This window comes from Serinus canaria, chromosome 3 (assembly GCF_022539315.1).
Source record: "Serinus canaria isolate serCan28SL12 chromosome 3, serCan2020, whole genome shotgun sequence".
In the NCBI taxonomy this organism is placed as follows: Eukaryota; Metazoa; Chordata; class Aves; order Passeriformes; family Fringillidae; genus Serinus; species Serinus canaria.
In genome coordinates, this window is record NC_066316.1 from 69,582,658 (window position 1) to 69,603,872 (window position 21,215).

Sequence of the window (21,215 nt, forward strand, 5' to 3'; positions counted from 1 at the left end):
CTGCTCGAGCTTCTGGGATTTTGGGGTGACTTTAACTCTATTTTTCATAATGCTTAACTAAATAGAGTATATCCATGCCTGGTTGTGAAACAAGACCACTTTGAAACACTAGTGATGTGTTATTGGTTTGATTGGTGTCCATGGATCAGGAGTACAAAGGAAGCATTTCCCCAGTATATCTGCTCTTGCCTGTTTTGGAAGAAATGCTTTCTCACTTTCCTGAGAGGAGGAATGGCTTTGCACAGATGTTTATGTGTGTGGACATAAGCCTTCTCAGAAATGCAGAAAACTTTTTTTTGACTGATGGGGTAATGTCAGATGTAGAAGAGCAGGCAAAGCAGAATAGATAAGAAAAAATAATTGTAATATAATTTGTACAATAAAAACTCAATAGATTTTTACAGAAAACAATGAAAATTAGTGTTGAAAAAGTGCCAAACAGGAATCATACTCTCTGCAGAGATTCACCTAAATCTCTTTACTATGATGGCAAATTCAATGTAATTTTCTACTAATTTCTGAAGCAGCTTAAGGTTTTAGATTGAGAGCTCCATTTACTGTGAATGACACGAACCTGTTTCAACTTAGAAAACAATTAAAGATAATGGCTGCTGATGCCGCCAAACCTTGCAAATATCCAAGTATTTCCCACATTTGTTGTTGGGTAGGTAGAAAGGAGTAATGTGGTCTCTACAAGAATATTTTTAAGACCTCATTTAAGCACATTATGAATATACAAAAATGTGACAAATGCACTACAAACAGGTGATTGGGGTTTAACCTGACCTACTTCTGCTTGCAGTTGCTACAGCTGATGCTGCTGTTTAGAAAACACCATTTTCCTGTGATTTTGTAGACAATAAGAAGCAAGACTTGCTTTTAGCTGCTCTTCTAGATCACAGGCATTTTAAATCAGGGGACAAACATATTCCTGAAGTAGATTTGGCAAGATCTTTTGCTTGTTTTTCTGCAGATCTGAAAAATAAGTTTTGGAAATCATTCTGTCAGCTCTCAAAACATGGAAATGTTCCAGTACACCTTAGTAAGAAGGATGTTTAACTTACATTGAACAGGATCAGGAAGTATTTTACAGCTCCTGTAAGTTATTTCTGTCCACTAGGTAAGGGTTCAGTAATTAAACTTTGTTTATTAAAGGGTGAAGAAGAGACTCTTTCAGTGATTGCATAATGCTTCTCTTCAACAGCATATAGCATATGTTTTCTGATAGTCTTAAAATAGTCACATCCTGACTGTGTGATGTTGGGAGAACTTCTATAAATATGGTAGAACGTTAAAAATCTGATGATTAATATTTGGTTGTAAATATACCTATGCACAAACATCCTATTGGCCGTGTCTGTACTACCTCTGGAATATGTGACTTTCTTCTGATTTCAAAATATAAACATGTTGGGTAAATTTAATCACCTTCCCTAAGAAAACAGTGCAGACTTCAGGTAATTCTACTGTTTGCCAGAGCTTCCAGATTCTATGGAGGTTGGACTGTGTTTGTACTGACAGACCAAGGAGAATGTGTTTACATGCTGTGAGAGTGTTGGTTGCAGAATTGATATAGTTTTCTGACCTGTAAAACCGTATTTTCTTGATTATTCAAAGTCTACAAGTACTGCATTCATATCTACTGCTGTAATAGCTGAATGACTACTTCCCTTGAGTAAACTCACTTGGACAAGCTGTGGAGAACTTAGAATCAGTACAATCATAATTTATAACTTTAAACTAATTTATTTTGCATGTCCAAGGAATGGATTTTTTTTTTTTTTAAATCTAAAATGGGTAAATGTTACTTTGAGTAATAGATTCTTGCATTTGAGCATATAAAACTTGCATTGGCCAGAAAAGTACCTGACTTGTTGAGAAACATTTTCCTAAAAAGCTTCTTAAATTAAACTTTGTCAATTAAATAGATTTTTGTAGTGGAATGAATAGTTTATTGTCTGGGGTGGATATGACAAAAAGGACATCTCACCCCACAGGAAGTTTAAGCAACAACAAAAGCTTTCCATCAAAGTTTCTAGACTTTCAGCAGATTCAACTAGTATCTATAATTAAATGCATGAACTCAGTTAACTCTGGAAGAGGGCTGGTAAATTATTTCCTGGGATCCTTTTAGCTTTGCTTTCTTTTTCATTCTTTCCCATAACCTCACCACCTCCTCTGCTCTCCCTGTCCCCCACCAAGGATCTGGTCATTAGTCCTTTTCAAAAAAGGAGTGAGCTTTTCTAGACGTCCCTGAATAATCTGTGCCACATTGGTTATAGCCCTGAGGTTTCTATGTCACAAGCAATGAGTCATTAATAAATCAGGTGCTGAAGCACCTCATGGAGTTGGTTCTTGTCTAGGGCTTTGTTTGTGGATTTGTTTTCCTCTCACTGTCAGACTGAGCATGGAAATCCCCAGATGTGGACTTTCCTCCCCTGGAATGTGAGCTTTCCTCCCCAGCCCATTTGTGGAGTCAAAGCCACACAAGAGCAACCCCCTCGAGGCAAACCAGGCAGTAACTACTGGCTTATTCCCAGGGAAAGCAGATTTAGAAGCCAACCTTTAAAGGCCATCTGGATTTGAGATGGGATGGACTAACCAAGATGAATTCAACTAGTACTTAACTAGCCACAGAAATTGTGGCTGCTGAGTTACCTGGAGTGTGGCATACTCTTCTTCAAGGAACTTGTCCTCGTGGGGTTTTCATTTCAAAGAGAAAAGTGCCCATGGCTGACAGACAGCATCTTGTCTTTGGAAAGATGTCATTCTTAGAGTCATGGCTTACTGCCTCAGGGTCAGGTACTGATCCATTTGTTTCTCTCTTTGAAAGAGCATGACAAAAAGAGCATGTCAGGGCAAGCATATACATTTTAAAATAAATTCCAAGGCATTTTTATGTTACTCATTAGTGCGAGGTGCTTTGCCCACATTTCACCAGGTGGTATCTGGCTTTACTGAGAGTGTTCTGTCAGATTACAGCTATATTGTCATTTGCTGGGCACTTCAGATCTTGGAATTAGACTGAGCAGCCTATAATCCTCTCACATCATACCTAGTAGCCTTCTTTGGCAATCAGGTAACACACTTGCTTTCTGTGTGTTTGCTAAAGGTTTTGAGATTGTTTTGTATTATTTTAAACAATGTTATCTTGATATTCTTTAGACTTGGTTTCAGTGCTTGGTGCAATTTATGCTGCATTTAATCAGTGGTGCCTGCGAGATCGTCTTTGTTCCTTTACAATGTAAGTTAATTCCAAATAACACTACTTAAAATAATAGCTCTTGCAAAGTCAGAAAAAGAACAATCTCTTTGAAAAAAATAGGATAAGTGAGAATGAACAGAAGTTTACTCTATGATTTACAAAAGGAGAAATAAAATTTGATGTATAATTACTTATTTAATCTCTAACTGAACATAGGCACTAATTTTCTAATGACAATGTATGCATGTTAATAGAAAAGTTTAAAAATATGATAGAGATGTTTAGGAATTTTTTGATCAACCAGTCTGGTTCTTTTTACCAGTGGCTCAAAAGCAATAACAAAATAAGCATGTTGCATAGCATTACATATGTAGGACTTTTAATGCTGGCTGGGGAGTGCTTAAAGAGGAGGAGGAAGAAGTTGTTCTTGCCTTCTGACTGGCAGCAGGGTCTAGTGCAGATAACTCGAGGACTTCCACAAATGCTACTGCTATGGTCTTAATGGGAAGCTACACTGAAGGAAAATTCAAGTCAGTTTGGATTTATATTGTATTTTCTCTTCCTTCTGGACATGCATACTGGAATCTGGCATTGTCTGAGAGGACAAACTGTCTGAAGGACTCAAGATGGACATACAGACATCAATCATATAGGTTGCAGAAAAAAAAAATCACTAAAAATTAGTCATTTGAACCACAGCCACATCAAGCCTTTCCCTTTCTTATAGGCAACCATAAATCCATGGAGATCAAACTATCCTTCCCTTCTCAAATTCTGCCAAGAAGTTACACAAAACTTCCTGGTCAGCATTTTTCTGATGCTTTTTGCAAAGCTTGGTGTTATAACTCATCTTTATTTAAGCCTGGAATAGTGCCAGGAGAGTTGTATCTCAGTCATTTGAGGAAGCAATTTCTGACACTTGCCCAGTCCAAAAGGAAATAAAGCTTCCAAAAAATTTATTTGCAATGTCCGGATAGCTCCTTGTGATTGCAGTCCTTGCAAAGGAGAGTGCAGAGGCTGCTTCCTCCTGGTGCCTCCAGGAGGGCACACCACCCTGGGGGTTTGGGAAGGGGTGGAGCTGAGGTGGCACTGTCACCCTCAGCATTAACCTCGGTGTGGCTGGCTTTCAAGAGAAAATACAATATAAATCCAAACTGACTTGAATTTTCCTTCAGTGTAGCTTCCCATTAAGACCATAGCGGTAGCATTTCTGGAAGTCCTCAAGTTATCTGCACTAGACCCTGCTGCCAGTCAGAAGGCAAGAACAACCTCTTCCTTCTCCTCTTTAAGCATTTTGTTTCTCTTGAACAAACATAATTTAGTTATGAACATTCTTAATGAACATTCTTATTTATTGTACCACTAATTTTTACTACTGTGCTTCCTTTCCGCTGCTGAGACAAAATCTGGAGTTTTCTTGGTCAGGCATTACTAAAGCAGATGGTGAGGTCCAGCTTCTCCTGCTCTGCTCCTCTGCACCTCCACCTGAATCCTCTGATATCCTTAAAATCCAAGAGAACTGATGAAAAGTCTGCCTAGAGCTTTCTAAAATCCTAATTGGACTTCTTTCAGGTCACATAGCACTGATAGCTGGGAATGCCCCTGGTTTAATCTTTTTTTGACTCAATACAAGTGCATCAGAGGCTGTTGGACCTGGAGGGAGGGACTCCCACCATCTCAATGAGCTGTGTGACCAGAATACAACAGCACAGTGTGCTTGGGATACACAGACCCTCAGAGATACAAAGACCAGCAGTGTGGAAAAGGCTCTCCTTGTTGAGGAGTCCTAGCCAAGCAGCTCTGCAGCTTTTTGTAGGTAACATTTTCTAGCTCTTACGTTTTATGACTGATGCTTAGGCGCAGTAGAAGTGGCCAGGGTGTGAAAAGAACAAACAGTTCAATGTCAAGAGCAAATCATGTGGCTGCGAGTCAGCCTGCTTGCTTGCTGCACTGGAAGTGCAGCCAGGTTACAGCTGGAAATTCCCAGGCAGGACATAAAATTAGGAACTGTTTTGCACCGAAAATAGTGGAGGTGTGGAGAGAGACAGTCATCCACAGCATCAGGGAAACCCCCATGTTCTTGAGAGGGTTTCAAGAGGGTGGAAAATCAGATTTTGTGATGAAGGTGAAATGGCAAAGGTACCTGGAGGCTTCAGTGCAGTCCATCAGAGATCTGGAGCTGGAGCCAGCTGCAGACCAAGCCACCCTGCTGTGCTGCCCATGCCTGCCTGCAGGTTTTCTCTGGCAGCAGCCCTATCCCATTTGTCACCCCAGCCCCACTCCCTGTGCCTGCTGCCCCTGGGCAGCCACCGGCACTCAGCTGCTGGTCACAGCAGGGCCCAGCCAGGGACTTGCTGCCAAAACCTGCTTTACACAGGCACATTCTGGCAGAAGAAAGTCAAAGAGCTTTAGGGATGTTTATTTTTACTTCCACCCTTCTTCTTGCTTATTTTTGGCAAAGGTATACGCTGCACTTGCTGTAGCAGAGGATTGATGAAATGTAGCCTTCCCTTCTTGACATTATTCTGTTCTCAGGGCAGCAGGACTCACTTCTGCTTTCTCTCCCTGTTTAACAGTTAATGATCTGGAAAAAAAAACAAGGGGTAAGGTGACATTGGCAGCACTGCAGCTCCCAGGGGAGATGGGCTCTCTGTGGGAGCTTGTGCCCTCTCTGGCTGTCTCCAGCAAGTTAAAGTGGCCACTGGTGCTCCCAAATAGCAGCCACCCCTTCCTACATCTTTTATCCTTGAGACTGGGATGGGAAGGCAATACTAAGAACTGTAGAATGTCTTCTTTGAAAGCCATTCTGAACAAAGCTTGACTTAATTTACCATTCTGCACTTTCAGAAGATACATTGTTTTCTCTCAGAAAATGTATGTTCAAGAGATATAAACAGCCAGCTCCAGTTCTAAAATTGTCACCTCATCACAACTGCTCAGGTATCAAGAATGTCAGCAGTACAGCAGGTCCATGACAGCAAGGGACTTTACCTCCCACCCTGGATAAAGACACCATGATCACAGTAATGATATGCTGATTCTCTAGTTTATAGCAGAGAAAAGAATCAGAGGTAGCAAGGAAGCATATTTCAGTTTTATACTCTCAAAAATGTTTCAAGTGTTTTTATATTTTTCAATGGGGCAAATTGCTGGAAGATTAGAAGTTTTATTTCTTCCGTGAATCCAAGTAAATGTGAAGCATTGATTTAAAAATAAATAAGCACTGATTCTGTTAGTCACTGTCAATTTAACACTCACAGTGTCAATGCTGCTTGGAGAAGGTGAACAATGTACTTTGCTGGCTTTTAAGTCACACAGCAGAGAAGACAAAGCTCTTCCAGCTCAAATTCTTGATGGTGCACTGCAAAATGATATGATAATTACATCACGTTGAGCACACATTCACAAAGTCAGCAGCTCAGTTTTGCTTAGCTTGCAGCATGCCATGGGCATTTAGGGACGTTTTTCATTTGCTGGTGAGATGGAATCTTTTACACATCAGTGTGGCTTTGGGACTGTAGTCTGGAGCTAATCAGGAGGTATCTGCATGGTATCTTCTGTTAGATTTTCTCCTTCTGTTCTTTCAGCCAGATCATACATGTATACTCCCAATACTAGTATTTCAGGTTTGGTATCAGTTTCTTTGGCTATACATTTGTTTCTGAGAAGAGTTCTACAACATTTTTTTACAGAGGGATGATCAAGAAATGCAGTCCCTAGGCTTCAAAAACATAAAAATGTTGTTGGTTCAGGTGCTTCACTTCAGAAAGGTGAAACCACAGCAATTCAGACTTCTCAATTTCCCTGTGTCCCATCATGTGAGACACCTTGAGTTAGGTCATTTGATCTGGAAGGGCAAAATGCTTGCACAACTGGTCACTGGTGGGAGGGTGAGATGATGAGGCCCTGGCTGTTGTGTCTGCAGCCCTGGCAAAGGACGTGGGGCTCAGGGATGAGGGATGCTGCATGGGGCACAGAGGCTGAGGCACAGGGCTGCTGCCAGGGGTACCAGTGCTGTTGGGAGAAGAGAGCAGGGCTGCAGCTTCTGGGCAGGTCTGATCTCTAGACATGGAGCTGAGTGGGCCCAGGGGATTTGGAGTCAGATTTAGGGGAAATACTTCCTTACAGTATGCATGGTGCTTGCTAAGTCATGAGCTCTTAAATTAATTCGCAGCAACCATGATCCCAGTTCAGGAACAGCACCCATGGAGGCTGCTGGGACCTGGTTGCACACTCACTACTTGTGCCAGCAGGTTTCCTCACATAAGCAGTCACTGGTAACTGTAGTAAAGGATGTGGGAAAGGCAGGCTGGTCGGGGCAGCTCTTTGGGAGTCATTGAGAACTTTAAGAAAGAAACTGTCCTGTCTTTGACCTGGCTGTGGAGGAGGCAGGGAGTAACTGTTGCTTAAAATGCAGCTCCAAAATGCAGGAACCTGGTCTAGTTTCACCTTTCATGCTCCTTAGGACGTGCCTGCAGAGCACAGCTTATTCTGCTACGACCTGTCACGTAGATAAAGTGGTACAAGCTCATTAAAGTGGATAAAGAGGGCAAGGTTTGTAAAGAAAAGTAGTAGCCCTTGTTACAGCAACCAGTGTACTGGAAAATAAACAGTGAAGATTTCAGGTGCTTGGGCCTTTTCCCAGATTGTCTGCTCCTTACCCAACCACTGGTACAGACATGGTTACTACAACACTGTAGATGTGCTGTAGTAACCCAGCTGTTCCCAGGTGGAAAAGGTAACAAAGGTAACAAGCCCTGCAGTGCGTGGTTGTATTTAAAAGATACCCCAAAACCCAAAAAAACCCCAACCAACTGAAAAAACCACACAAGCAAAAAAACTCCAAAGCAAACCACTTTAACTAAACCATATGAACTCTTCCCAGCTCGGTTCAGATTTAAATCAGGATTTAGAGCAAAGTTTATCCCGCAACACATTACCGAAACACAACTTTGCAAACAAGTCCAAGTTTCCCATGACCATTTCTGCAGAGCAGCAAAAGGCATAAGCTTTTCCATTGCACTGTAAAGCTGATAATTCCTTTTGCTGACTGATCAGGTTGCACAAGTCATGTGCGCCTGGCTGCTTGGTGATAACTGGGATCTGAAGGCTCTGTTGGTGCTCCTGGCTGCAATGATGTGAGGTCAGGGCAGGCTGGAAAGTCCAAGCAGTCACTCTGAAAATTGATGAGTTTTGTACCGTTGTGAATAACATGTTCATACATTTGTTTTCCTGATGCTTCTTGTATATTCAGTGTTTTATGCAGTGTCTGGATTTCATGCTTCCTTGAATGTCCATATTGCCAGTTCATCGATATGCTGTAGGAATTACAAAGGATGAACCTGGAAGGTTTTGGCCCCTGGCTAGAATGTTACTGGAATTCAGAGTGGAATATGTTTTAGTAACAATTATTTGTGAAACAGATAAAAAGCCCTCATTATCCATCTGATTGTCTGCAGCTTGGTGATCAAGGAGCCCATTGAAATGTGCGAGGCGATTTGTGCTTTACAAACAACATCGATTAGGTCTGGCTGCCAAATTTGGGAATGAATGCTGTAGCCATTTGTGCATGTTTCATGTTTTCATAGTTGTTGATCTGGAGATGTAGATCCAAAATCAAAAACAAGCCCTTGAATTTGGGAGGACTGGGGGAATACTGAACTCCACGGAGCAATGATGAAAGACTAAAATGCTGGATGCCATTCAGCCATGCCTGTTAAAGCAGACTGGACCTTTGTTCTTGGGGGCTACTTTCTAGACTTTTAAAAAATTTCTTTTACTTTATTCCAACAGACTGGCAAGGAAATATTTCAGAACTACAATAGCCAGCCAGTAGTATTGACTTTGAATTGAATCTATTTTCTCTATGCATTTGAAATAACAAGGAGATCATTAACTGTGAGGCTGGTATTGGGCTAAGCAAACTGACTAAGAAGTGGTTACAGAGAATGCAAAAAGCATCTCCTAAGCAAGAGAATACTTCAGATGTGTGAGGAAAAAAGTCTTGGCTTTTAAAGTGGTTCTATAGACAATAGCTCTTTTAGGACACTTGACTGAAAAGTTGCTTATTTGATCTCACAAGAAGATGGAAAAATCTCTCAGCACAGAATCCTGAGGCATTAGGAGATGTGGATTAGGAAGGAATCATTTCTGTTCTGAAAGTCAGGCAATACTGCAGCTGAGATTTTTATTCTACAAAGATATATAAAGGGCTAGCAGCAGAACATTGTGTTGCTGCATTGGCAAGATGACAAGATTTGAAAGTGGCAGATTTTAAATAGGTGGAAATGCAATTACTTAAAATAAATTGGGTTTTGTCTCTCTTTATTTCACTATTTTTCTCACTTTCTTTTATTATTGCTGTTAAGGACTAATTACACGACAATTTGTACTGCAATCTGTAAGAATAATTGGTCCTGTTTCAAAGCACATCCTATAAAAGGGCCATGTTACAAAGCATTGATAGGAGAGTGCTAAATCCATTCCTGTTTGGTGTGCAATACATCTCTGGTAAGAAACAGCACCGATTTCAAGAATGAGTTTCTGTGGTTTTGATTATTTATTCAGAATACCATCCTGCTGCAATTCAGGATCATACTAGAAATCAAAGACAGGATTGCATCATTAGTGCCTGAGTTTATGTGGAATAAAACTGCTTCAATCTTTAACTGCCCTTTAATATTTTTAATGTGCCGCTTACTATAAAAGAATGAAAATTAAGAGTAAGGATACGGATAGACGCAAAAATTGGTTTTGCTTTAAAGGTTCATTTCTCTCTGCCTTCCTCTTAAGTGCAAAAACTACTCATGGAGCAAGATTTGGGCTTTTTTTAAAGGGGGGGAGGGGTAGACAAAGCAGCACACGGTCAAGCATTAACCACAGTAATGTCAGAAACCACTTATCCACGCTGAAGAAAGGCTGCAGGCATAAATTTGTTTAATGTCTCCTGCCTTTGGCTGCAGGGCAGAAGGGAGGTTCCTCTTCCTGGAGAATTTCTGGTGAGCAGGGAGCCTCTGAGTGGGCTGGGAAAACTCTGCAGCTTCTACCTCTGTGAGAAAGCGACTGCCTGGAAATAAATGAGCACCCATTTAACTCCAAGCCATGCCATGGTGAATAAAACCAACTTACATGCCCAAGGACATGGGGAGAAATAATTTAGCTGCTTATGCCAATGTGAGGGTCCTAGATAATAAACAGAGAAATTGGAATTGCTAATTTATGAATGTAAATTCAATAGAGATGGCATTGCTGGGACTTGATGGGAATTTTCTGCTCATTGAAATCTTTAAACCAGAGGTAAAAATCTCTCCAGAAAGGTTTAGTGGACAGAAGGGGAAAAGAAATGGCACTCTATGACCAAAAATAGCAAAAGGACATGAATATTTTACTAGTGACAAATAACAAAGAAATTATCTCATGGACTGATTTCCCATTGTGAAAAGTGCAAAAGGAGTAGGAGTGTCTCTCTGTCAGAGAAAAAACCCTACTTTTTATGAGGAACAGGTGACTGGCTCTTTCAGTTACTATCTATAATTTATAGGAGGAAAAGGAAAATTGTGGGTTTTGTGGAGACATTAATCCAAATGTTGTATGCTGGCAATTTCACGCTGCCAGCACTGAAACATCTTCAGAATCACTAAATAACATTTTTAATTTTTTTCCTTAAAAATGACTGTTCCAGATATCAAGAAAACTCCAGATTTTGCCTCAGCAGCAGAAAGGAAGCACTGTAGTAAAAATTAGTGTTACAATAATAAGAATGTTCATTAAGAATGTTCATAATTCAATTATGTTTGTTCAAGAAAAACAAAATGCAAATTGGTAATTTTAGCTGATACAATTTCACAAAGTGGAAAATTCTGAGCTAAGTCATTTGGGGGAAAAAATTTAAATTGTAACTGTAAAATGTCTTAGAATATTTTCCAGGCTGCCTAATAAGCCATAACTGGGAAAAAAATAAGAGTAGATTCATTTGAAGAAAAACAACAACATCCTGGCTTAAAGGAAACTGTTAAAAGAATAACCCTCCTCTGCATGAATTTGAAACAAAAATGGGGAAGCTGAGAGTAACAAATACAAGACATAAATTTCTAGTTGGAAAAGCTGATACACCTTTTTCCCTAGGATAAGATACTAATTATGTGGAATAAGGTAAGATATTAAACACTTCAGCCCTAGGCTTTCCTAAAAATAAAAATCCACTTTCCCTTCTCAGCCCAGCTGTGCTCCTGGTCACCTACTGGTGCTGCTGGCAAAACAAAATCTTTGTCACTAACAGCAGAGAGAGGACTTAGAGATTTGTATAGGTATGAAACAGAGACATCATGGCTGTTTCATATGACTATATATCTTCCCCCCCCTGTATATCTTCCCAATTTATAGTAATAAATTGGGAGGGGGCTAAATTGCAGCTAAATATTTGAAAATGTGTAACTTCCCTCCAGGAAATGCAGCAGGCTGAGAGGCTGTTGGGGTGAGTGTTCTTGTGGCCACCAGGGAAGCCCTGAGGAAGGAGGGGAGGAAGCTACATCTCAGAGCCATTAGGATTTCAGTGGGCATTCCCAACCAATAGCAAAAACCATGATGAGGGGACCGGACTGATAACAATTTGAAAAGAATGTAATGAGTGTCAACAGATTGATGGAAAGCATTTTCCTATCAAACTTGTGAAGTTTGTAATGTTGTTAAAAGAGGTGGTTGATATACATTATAATATTGCCACTGTATATTTAGAGTTGTAGAGTGATTTTTTTTTTTCTTGGATAATATTTGACGCTTTTGTAGAAACTGGGAGTGATACAAAACCAGTATAGCACACTAACATAAGTAAAGCCTCTTCCAGCTAGATAGTAATAAAAATTATTTACTTCAAGTGCAGTCTCTGTGTACTGGCCTTTTCCTTGTAATATTTCATCAAACTCCTGAAAGGCAACCTCCACTCTGAGGCCTGACCAAGCTTTCTGAAGCAGTGACATGAGTAGAAAGCTAAGTCACTTGTGAAAAGGATCAGTTTGAAAATTATGTCTTCAGAGTCCCTGTGCAGCTGGTCTTCCTCAGTTAAGCAGAGAAAACCAGACCTTCCCAGCTATCAGTAAAGACTAATGTATTGAAAATAGAAAAATATATCAGATGGTATAAAAGTGCCATATGGGTAGGGATTTGATAATATTAGCCTTATAGAAACAGGTATCTCCAAGGGCTATTCATGAATAATGAAACTCATTTTCAGGTTTCATCTTTGGAGAGCTCATAATTTTTCATAACTGTTTCTTGCCAATGTTCTTTAGTGGTAATTATAAAAAAAGGTTAGCGCTTGCAGCAGGTCCTAGAAAAAAAAAGACTTATAAAATTGAATAGATCAATAAAATAATTAAGTGGTATTTAGTCTTCTTGTCCCCCACTCCATACATTGTGCTGATACTTAAGGCAATTTCTGGCTGTAAGAAATAGAGCTTGAGATGAGCTAAATTTTCATGTATTTAATAAGATTGAAGAATGCTTTAGAATAGTCAATAGCACACTCACTCTGGTAATACTAGACTGCTTGGAAATGTAATGTTTGTTTGGTGAGTTTGTTTGTGAGAGCCAGAGTCAGTGGTTTAGGAAATGTCTGTGCTTTCAGAGTAAAGCATACTAGGAGAAGGAAATTTTGGTCAAGTCTATGGGGAAGAGTAACTACTCTTCCCCATAGACTTGACCAAAGTCTATAACTACTCTCACAGATGTCTCTTCTCAATAATAGCATGACCAGTCCATTTACACCAAGCAGAATGAGTTCTGAAAGGTTTTCTACACCATCTCAGGTCTGTCAATGAATTCTGTATTTTTTGGCCAATTTCACTGGAAAATCTTGGGTTTGAATGGAACAAATGAAGTGGCATTGAAGAGCAGGAGTCAGAAATGCTCTACAGGAAAACTGCTAAGGTTGCACAGAGAAAAGCAATAGTTACCTGAAGTTCCTCTATAGCTTGTCTTAGGGTCTCACTTTTAAAGAAGATAGAGAAATAATTATCTTCTTTATTTTCAGTTATGTTGCTAGGTCTGTGCAGGTTCATCTGAAGTCTGTTTTTCACCAGGTTCAAAGTGTGTTAGATCTACTCCTAATCCTTCAGTGCTCTGATTTGCCCTTCCTGAGGCAATGGAGCTGGAGCAGCACACTTCCCCTTCATCAGCCTGTTTGTAAATGTAACGGAGCTTGGAGAGTAAATGCAGTAGAATATTTTGCTGACTTGCTTGCAAAAACTATTTCCTCCTTTGGTATTTCATTTGTCTCCCCCCATTTTTTAAGGCATGCTACAAATTTCTCACCACCATTCTTCCCTCCCATGGCATGTACTCAAAAAGGCAAATTTGATTTTAGAGAAAAACATGCTGTGTGGGAGAAATACACTTGGCACCTGCAATATCTCAGTTTATATTCTGGGGACCAAAAAGAAAAGAGCAGTTTAGTTTAAGGGTAGTGTGTTTCACCAAGTTCCTCCCCCGAGAGAGATATTAGGAGGTGTAATCTCCTCTCCCTTTGGCTGAAGATCAGGACAGCCACTTTGCTTGTTCTGTGAGGGAGTCTCTTGCCAGGATGTGCTGTGGTCCTGCTGGGCTGCCCTCAGGTGAGATGGTCTTGTGGCAAAAATGTGCAGCACTGTTGGCTACAACACAGAGTGGATGTTTTTTGACTTTGTAAGTGGTTCTGTCAGATGGATGCTTTAAGTCCCAAATCAAAGAGGCATGAACAGAGCTTGGTTTTTGTTCCACCCTGATAATGTTTAGGCATGTTCTCCATGGCAGGCCTTGGGATATGTTATCTCTCTGAGTGCACAGTCAGTGTTTCACACAGCCCTTGGGGCTTCTGTAAGTTCCTCACGCTCTCCATGTGCGTGCTGCTATGGTGCTCTGAGAACCTTGTGATTTAGTTAAGATTCAAGAGTGGGATAGGAAATGAAGAAACACAAATTTCTCCCTGAGTCCTTGGAAGCCAACACTTCTGGAGAGGCATCAGGTCTGCCCTCAAATATCCCCAAAGAGAGCCTTTGCCCTGGTGTACTGGGCAGCCCTCTCAGGGACAGCTTTTCCTCCTAAGTATGTTCTCTGACTTGTGTAACCAAGCAAGAGGGTCCAGCACCTCCCCACCTCCTCTTGTCTGCAAGCAGGCAAGCTGGTGTCCATGGGAGTGGGCAGATTGCCTCAGAGATGGATGATGCTTCTTTCTGAAGGGCCTTTTGAGGTATTTTGTGCTCTCCCTGAGCCAGATTGGATCAGCAAAGTCCACATCAGCGTGGTTGTGAAGTGCAGGGGACAGACACAAATACAACTCTAAATGGGAGACTTGGGATGAAGCATAGCTTCCAGCTCAGTTCAGCAGTGTGGACATCCCTCTGCCTGTCACATTTCTGACTAGGGCTGCAACTGAAGATTTTGTTGCTTGTCTGTTTAAATACTGTGAAATTAGATCTTTACTTCTATAAAAGAAATTACAGTTTTCCATGCTGCACGAAAAAAAGCACAGCACAATCTTTGTGACACAATTGTGCTTTTCCCCCTGGCTGTTCTGCCAAAATTATATGACTACAAAATCCTTTTAAAGTAGTATCATCTTCCCTGTGTAAATGGTGCCATTTTCTTTCGTGGCTTATCCTGTCCACTCCTTTGGGGGTAAGTATTAATTTTCACCACTAATACTTAACAAAATTCCACACTTTGTGTATTAACAACAAAGTAACGTGATGGTCCCTTCTTCCAACCCCAGTAGCAGTGACCATCTGGAGACTTCCCCATTCAACTTTGGATGAACTTCAGCTGAAGTATGAGAGCCGCTTTGGCTTCATACAAGCTGTTCCAAGCCTCATTGTTGCTATTAGCAGTTTGTCTTAGTGACAAGGCTGCATTTTGCCTATTGAAGGTTGGGTTTTAGTGATTCAGCGTGTTTCCATTGTCCACAATTGAGAGTAGATCATTCAGGCTCTTATGTTTCCAGTGCTGTGGATACAATAGCTCATTATCCTGGGGTGGCTTTTTTGTTGGGGGTTTTATGGGGGTTTTGGATAGATGCATAATAGATGCAAGCTCTTTTCAGGGGCAAGTTCTTTTCTTGATACCCACGCACAGTGTTTATTGCAATGGGACTCTGTGTGGTTTTAGCCATCAAAGGAAGCCAGGCATGGAATAGAGTGAGGGCTGTAACCCCGAGTTTTTGTTAAGAAAGGCTGCAGCTCCTCAGCCTGTATGTAGCTTTGTCAATAGGTGATTGCATCTCCATGATTCATCAGGGCACAGGTGAGACTTACAGAGGCCACACAAGAGAAGCTGGATTTTATTGTCCTCTAAGTCCATTGGCAGCAGTGGCTTGGAAAATGATTGCAATGAGGGTAAAGTTATGGTGATAAGGAAAGTTGTTTGAAGGACACATTCTTTGTTTCTGATGACATGAAGCCTGGATTACTGTCAAAACAGTGGAGAGTAGGACTGTTACAGGAAAAACTGGAAAACTCCAATAATTTGAATAGCAGTGATGAGAAGGAGTGCAAGGTCATGAACCTAGAGGCTTAATAATGAGCTCCCAGGAAATGGTCTCATGCAGGAAATGGTTATCCACTGAAAGCCATGGAGACAGAGCAAGCCCCAAGTGCACTGGTTAATCATAAGTTGGCTCTGAGCTACAGTATGGTGTAATGTGGCTGAGTAAAGGACAAGTGTGATTCCAGAGTGTTCTGGAGAAGAATTTTTCAGGAGTGGCAGGGAAATATTAATGCTGTTGTACCCACAAACATGCACCTGGAATTGCCTTTATAATACTTGTCACCTATGTTGGAAGACATGGATTCAGCTGGAGCAGGTGCAGTGAATGGCTACAGGGATTAGCACAGGCCACTCTAATATACAGGAATAAACTGTTCTAGCAGAATAAAGGCTAAGGAAGAATGTAACTGTGCTCTATAAATACAAGAATGAATTAAACACATAAATTGAGGAGGCATGTTTAAACAAAACAACCAATATTGCCTTGAGTAAATAGGTGTGTGTGGCTTGGCTGTGATTTAAGTTTCCAAACAAAAGGTTCTTGAATATTAATAGGAGAAAGAAACAAAAAAAAAATACTTGTTAGATTTTAGTAATGGAGATGACTGTATGAAATGGTTATTATCTATATAGAGAAATTGAGCCCACATGGTCCCTTTTGCAGTTTGTTCCAAGGCTTTCTGAAGTACATTGCTAATAACATGGTTTGATCTTTGTTAAACATGTATTTGGTGTGTCTGTGTCAGATGTGCCTGAGAAGCACTTACCTTGGCACTAAAAACTGGTGAATGAAAGTCTTAAATACTCTGCTCTACTCTAAATCAAGTTGCCTCTCTGTTCAGAGAAGTACAACTTATAAAAGGTACCCACCTTCGAAGATTTCAGCTTAGGAACATGAAGTCAAGGCCCCTCCTTCCCCAGAATAGCTCTGATGAGCCTTGTGGGTCCTTTCCAACTCAGAGTATTCTCAGATTATGTGTGGTTCCTCATCCCCATGTCCTTTATCTCTTCAATCTTCCTCTCCCAAGTCTGGATACTTGAATGAGTTTTCAGCTTTTATGACACTTAATCCTTTCCCTCTTTTGTGTGCTTTCTACCTCCTGATGTTTCTCAGTTTGCCTAGACAATGTTTCTGTGCTTTTCGGTGTCACTTCCCAAGCTGAAACATCCCCTCCTGGGTGGCACAATGAAGTGCCCACTGCTTCTCTCCATACCCTGCAGTGCAGGATCTTGTCTCCCCTTTGGAAGTGGTGCTAGCAGACAGCAGGTACAACCCAGCAGTTGTCCCAGGTCACGGTACAGTGCAGGCAGGGACCCAGTGCTGCCAGCCACTGCTGACCACCTACTGCCTCTCCTCCTGCCCTTATCTCATACCCTCCTGCAGCAGCCTTTCAGTCAGTCTGTCCTCTGCCCTTTCCTCTCCACTATAATGCACCTGGGGATCCTGAAAAGGGCCTGTAGCTGAGGAGTCCCCAGGTGTCTGATCTAGCACACATGGCAGTATCCTGTGCACCATGTGTCACTATCAGTGCAGCAAGGCAGGACAAATCCTTTCACCACCAGCTGTCACACACAGTGACATACAAGAGCAGTCTCTTCAGCTGAAAAAAATTAAATCTCCAGCTCTTTGAAGTCCATTTCATCACGTGTAGTGCTGCAGACTTGGCTTGTGACCCTCTACAGCACTTTCACCCTTACAGTATCAGACCATAGCCCAGGCTGTAAAACAGCACAAAGTGTATCATGGCAAAGTGCCCTGGCTGCGTTCCTGCTGCTTTCCCTGAGTGCCCTGCACCCCTGAGCTGAAGACACATTTTACTGCTGTTCAACGGCAAGTACATGAGGATGCTTGTGCTGGGTGGGAAAAAACCTTTCTTCTGCTTCAAAGAAAGGTTAGCTTGGAATCACCTAATTGCATCTGGACATTAGTCAATTGGAGGTGTGGTGAGCTAATTAGGAAGATTGTGTTTTTCATTTGTTGCCTCTCTCTAACATTCCTGTAACTGGATACCTTCTTTTTTATTTGAGAGACAGATGAAAAAATAACAAACTTAGATAAAGCTTTTTTACTCCTCTGGCTTTTTTGCTTATTTCTGTGCCCTCTCTGGTGGCATTGTGGGCATCAATTTAACATGAAGTACAACTGCCATGTAACTCCAGCTGAGATTTTTAGGCATGCTGTGCACACCTCTTTTCTCCCTTTTCAGCTGCCCATCTGTATGCAGTATAAGTGGTACTGCTCTCAGTATTCTGGGGGACAGAGCTGAGGGGGGAGGCCTGTAGGATTCCCCAAGTAGGGTACAAAGCCCATTCCCTATTGCAGCTTTCCATAGATTAGTTCCTGGGTGAACCATAAAACTCATAGAGAAATGACTAGCACTTTGGAAGTTATAACTTAAGTTTAACTTTAAGTTTAACTTAAATTTAATTTGAATTTGTAGTTACTATTAAGTGCATGATACCTGAAAACTAGAAATGCAGGAACAGAGAAGGAGCAGCACTTACCACTTAGCAGCACGAGGTTAAATTTTGCTTTGAATTTCTCCTTTTTTTGAGTGCTCTTAAAGAGGGTGAGGGAAAAACTCATATGTGGAAACTGCATAAAGTGCAGTATCAGATGGCAATTGTATTTAAAAATGTCTTAAGCAAAAGCACTTAACAATTTTCATCTCAAAAAAAGCCTTTCCACTATACAATGTCCTTACAGGTTCTCATTACCTGAAGGAAAAACAATTTGCACCAAAACCCAGATTACTTGTTTGCTAAAGCTCTAGCTTTTGTTTCTTTCAGGAAACAGTGGAATTATCTGAGCTCAATGTGTGCTAAGGTTACACCTACCTCCCACTGTGACTGTGCTGCAATGCCATGAAACTTCCAACTCTATTATTTCAGTGAATTGTTTTTCAAGACAGCTGTACAAAAAGTTTGCATGGGCAGGGTTTGGGGTTTTTCCTTTTTTCTTTTATTGTTTTTTTACCTCCAGACATTCCTGCTCCTTGGAATTCCTGTTCTTCTGTAACAAGGGGTTTTGGGAGTCTAATTATCTGGCATAGCAATTTTTCTGTTCGTAACTCTGGAGCCATGACTTGGCACTGGGAGCAGCTGCATAAAGCTCTGCTCACAACCACAATATCTACAGGCAGGCTGGGGTGGTAAGCTCCTTTGGGAACTGCTGGGGACTCCAGAGTCAACTACCAGTTTTTCTAACATGAAGACAACAGAAGTCTCTTAGCTCTTCTCCTGCAGTGTAAGGAACTCTTGCTTACATCCTCTAGCAGCTTGACCAAACTGGTTCCGAAGTTCTTACCTCTGGTTTGATGAAATTCCAGCTTTAGAAAGGGGAGGGCAGAAAGAGCATATAGGCACACAGTCCCCAAAAATGCAAACCAGCTAGGAGTGGGAGGAGGACAGAAACCTTGTTGGGGCTGCTGTGAATCTGATAACCCAGAAATTTAAGTAACTACTCAGGAGTTTTTTTTAAAGGCTCTGCAATTGTTAATTCAACTGCTAACATACAGTTAAAAATGCCACGCAGAATGGGTGTCTGGTTGGTTGGTTGGTGCCTCCCCCACTGTGTATTTCCCCACACAGCTGTTCTATGCTCAGAAATCTGCCAGCAGCAGAAATTCTGAAGGACCTGTGTCAAAACAGGTCATTGCTGTGATCTTCTGAATGCTTCTTTAGAGGGTTCTGCAGACTGGAGTTGGAGGCCCACTTCAAAAAAAGTGCAAATACAGGGACCCTCCGCCTTTCCTCTAACTGCTTGGAGCTGCTCCTCTAATTGCATGGAGTAGGGATCAATGCCTTGATCCAGTTTTCCCATCAAGTACCTCTTTACATCAGAGGAAGTTTTAAGAGAAAGACTGCCAAGCATAAGCAGTGATCTTCCAGTAGGCCAGAAGTCAGTCTAGAATGAATTTCCAAGGCAAAGCACAGTCCTCAGCTTGTTCTCTTCTGCAACACTCCAAGGTGCTTCAAGTCTCTCCAGAAATGCTCTGCACAGCCAGGATTTTATCTCAAACTCTGGCCCAAGACACTGACCTTTACTTTCAGAAACAGCAAGTGGTAGGTCTGGGTTTTGGATGTGCACATCAAAGAGCAAATATTTAAAGTATATATCCAGGTACAGCAACTTGGATAACCTCACTCAGAGCTCTGGTCAGCAAGCTGCTGTAAGACACACCTGCATGATTACAGCACACCTAAATTACTGAACAAGACATTAGTGAAAATATTTTATTAGGATTCTCAGTTCATCGTTACCCACTAAAAGAAAAAGCAAGTTCCCTAAAGACTGTGCCATGGAAAGTTCCATGTTCTATTTAGCTTTTTAAATGCAGGGTTTTTAGTTGTGTACCATTTTAATAGTGTAGGAAAGGTATTGAAAAAGCTCACTTTGGCATATGGAAAATTCACCAATTCATCTGCAATTTTCAGAGGCAGATGCATTTGCAGATGCATTTTTTAATATTAGTGACAATATGGTATATGACAAGATGTAATTCTGGAAGATTCTTTATGTTTCCATAGGGGATTCCACCTCAGTCATTTTTCTCCCCCTATACCTTTTCCATCTCTGCATGCTGTAGACTACGATTGAAAGTAAATCTGATGCCAACCATCTACAAACTTTATCCTTCATGTTTTTAACTATCAAGAAATGGAAACTGCAACATTTGAAACAGGTTGAGAGTTGTTTAGTGAGTCTTCCAGTCTACATGATGACACTTTGGAAATTCAGCTTGAATTACTATGGTGTTGAATGACTGTACATGAAGGAATAGATGGTATTATTCCTACAGGGAGTCACACTGAGTAAGATCTCTTTCTTAGCAAGTATTTAAGTGTTGATTATAAAGAACAGTTATGAAGGAAGAAGAAAAATAACTACTGAAGTACTACTACTACTACTAATCTTTCCCCAGAAGATATCTGGAATTCATTATTCTTACACAGATATAACCAGAGTAATCTGAATGATTTGTAAACCCAGAGGTTATTTTTACCTTCTGCACAAGTTAACTAGAAGTAGGGAACATTTTGATTTTTAAAATGAACTAACACTTCCACATGTTGGATTTTGATAAAACAGGGATCTAAATGCAGGTGTGTTTTAGCTTTCTCAAAATGGCCTTAATAAGCATCACATAACAGATATGTAGATGTGGCATTAGGGATATGATTGAATGCTGAACTTGGTAGTGCTGGGTTGGACTTGATGATCTTAAAAGTCTTTTCTAATCTAAAGGATTCTATGGTTCTAAATTATTCCCTTGTTTCCCGTTGTATTTAACTCTTGATAAACAGATCCTGGATGCCTTTGTTCGAACAGAGCTTGTCTGGTTGTTGCCATTACAAAAGTCTACACTCCAGAAGGAAACCAAGCCCTTTGGCAACTATGAAGTTTTCACACAACAGTTCAGGCTAGTTCTTTAATTGGTCAGATACCTTACACACCCTCTAGGGATTAAAAAATAAGCTTCACAGGCATAACATA

At 40.9% G+C, this 21,215-nt stretch overlaps 1 protein-coding gene across 2 annotated transcripts in view; it reads left to right on the plus strand.

The window, feature by feature from the left end:
- SEC63 (SEC63 homolog, protein translocation regulator) overlaps positions 1–21,215 on the plus strand; it is a 564,354-nt gene that overhangs the window by 538,185 nt on the left and 4,954 nt on the right. The gene's annotated exons all lie outside the window — the stretch shown is intronic.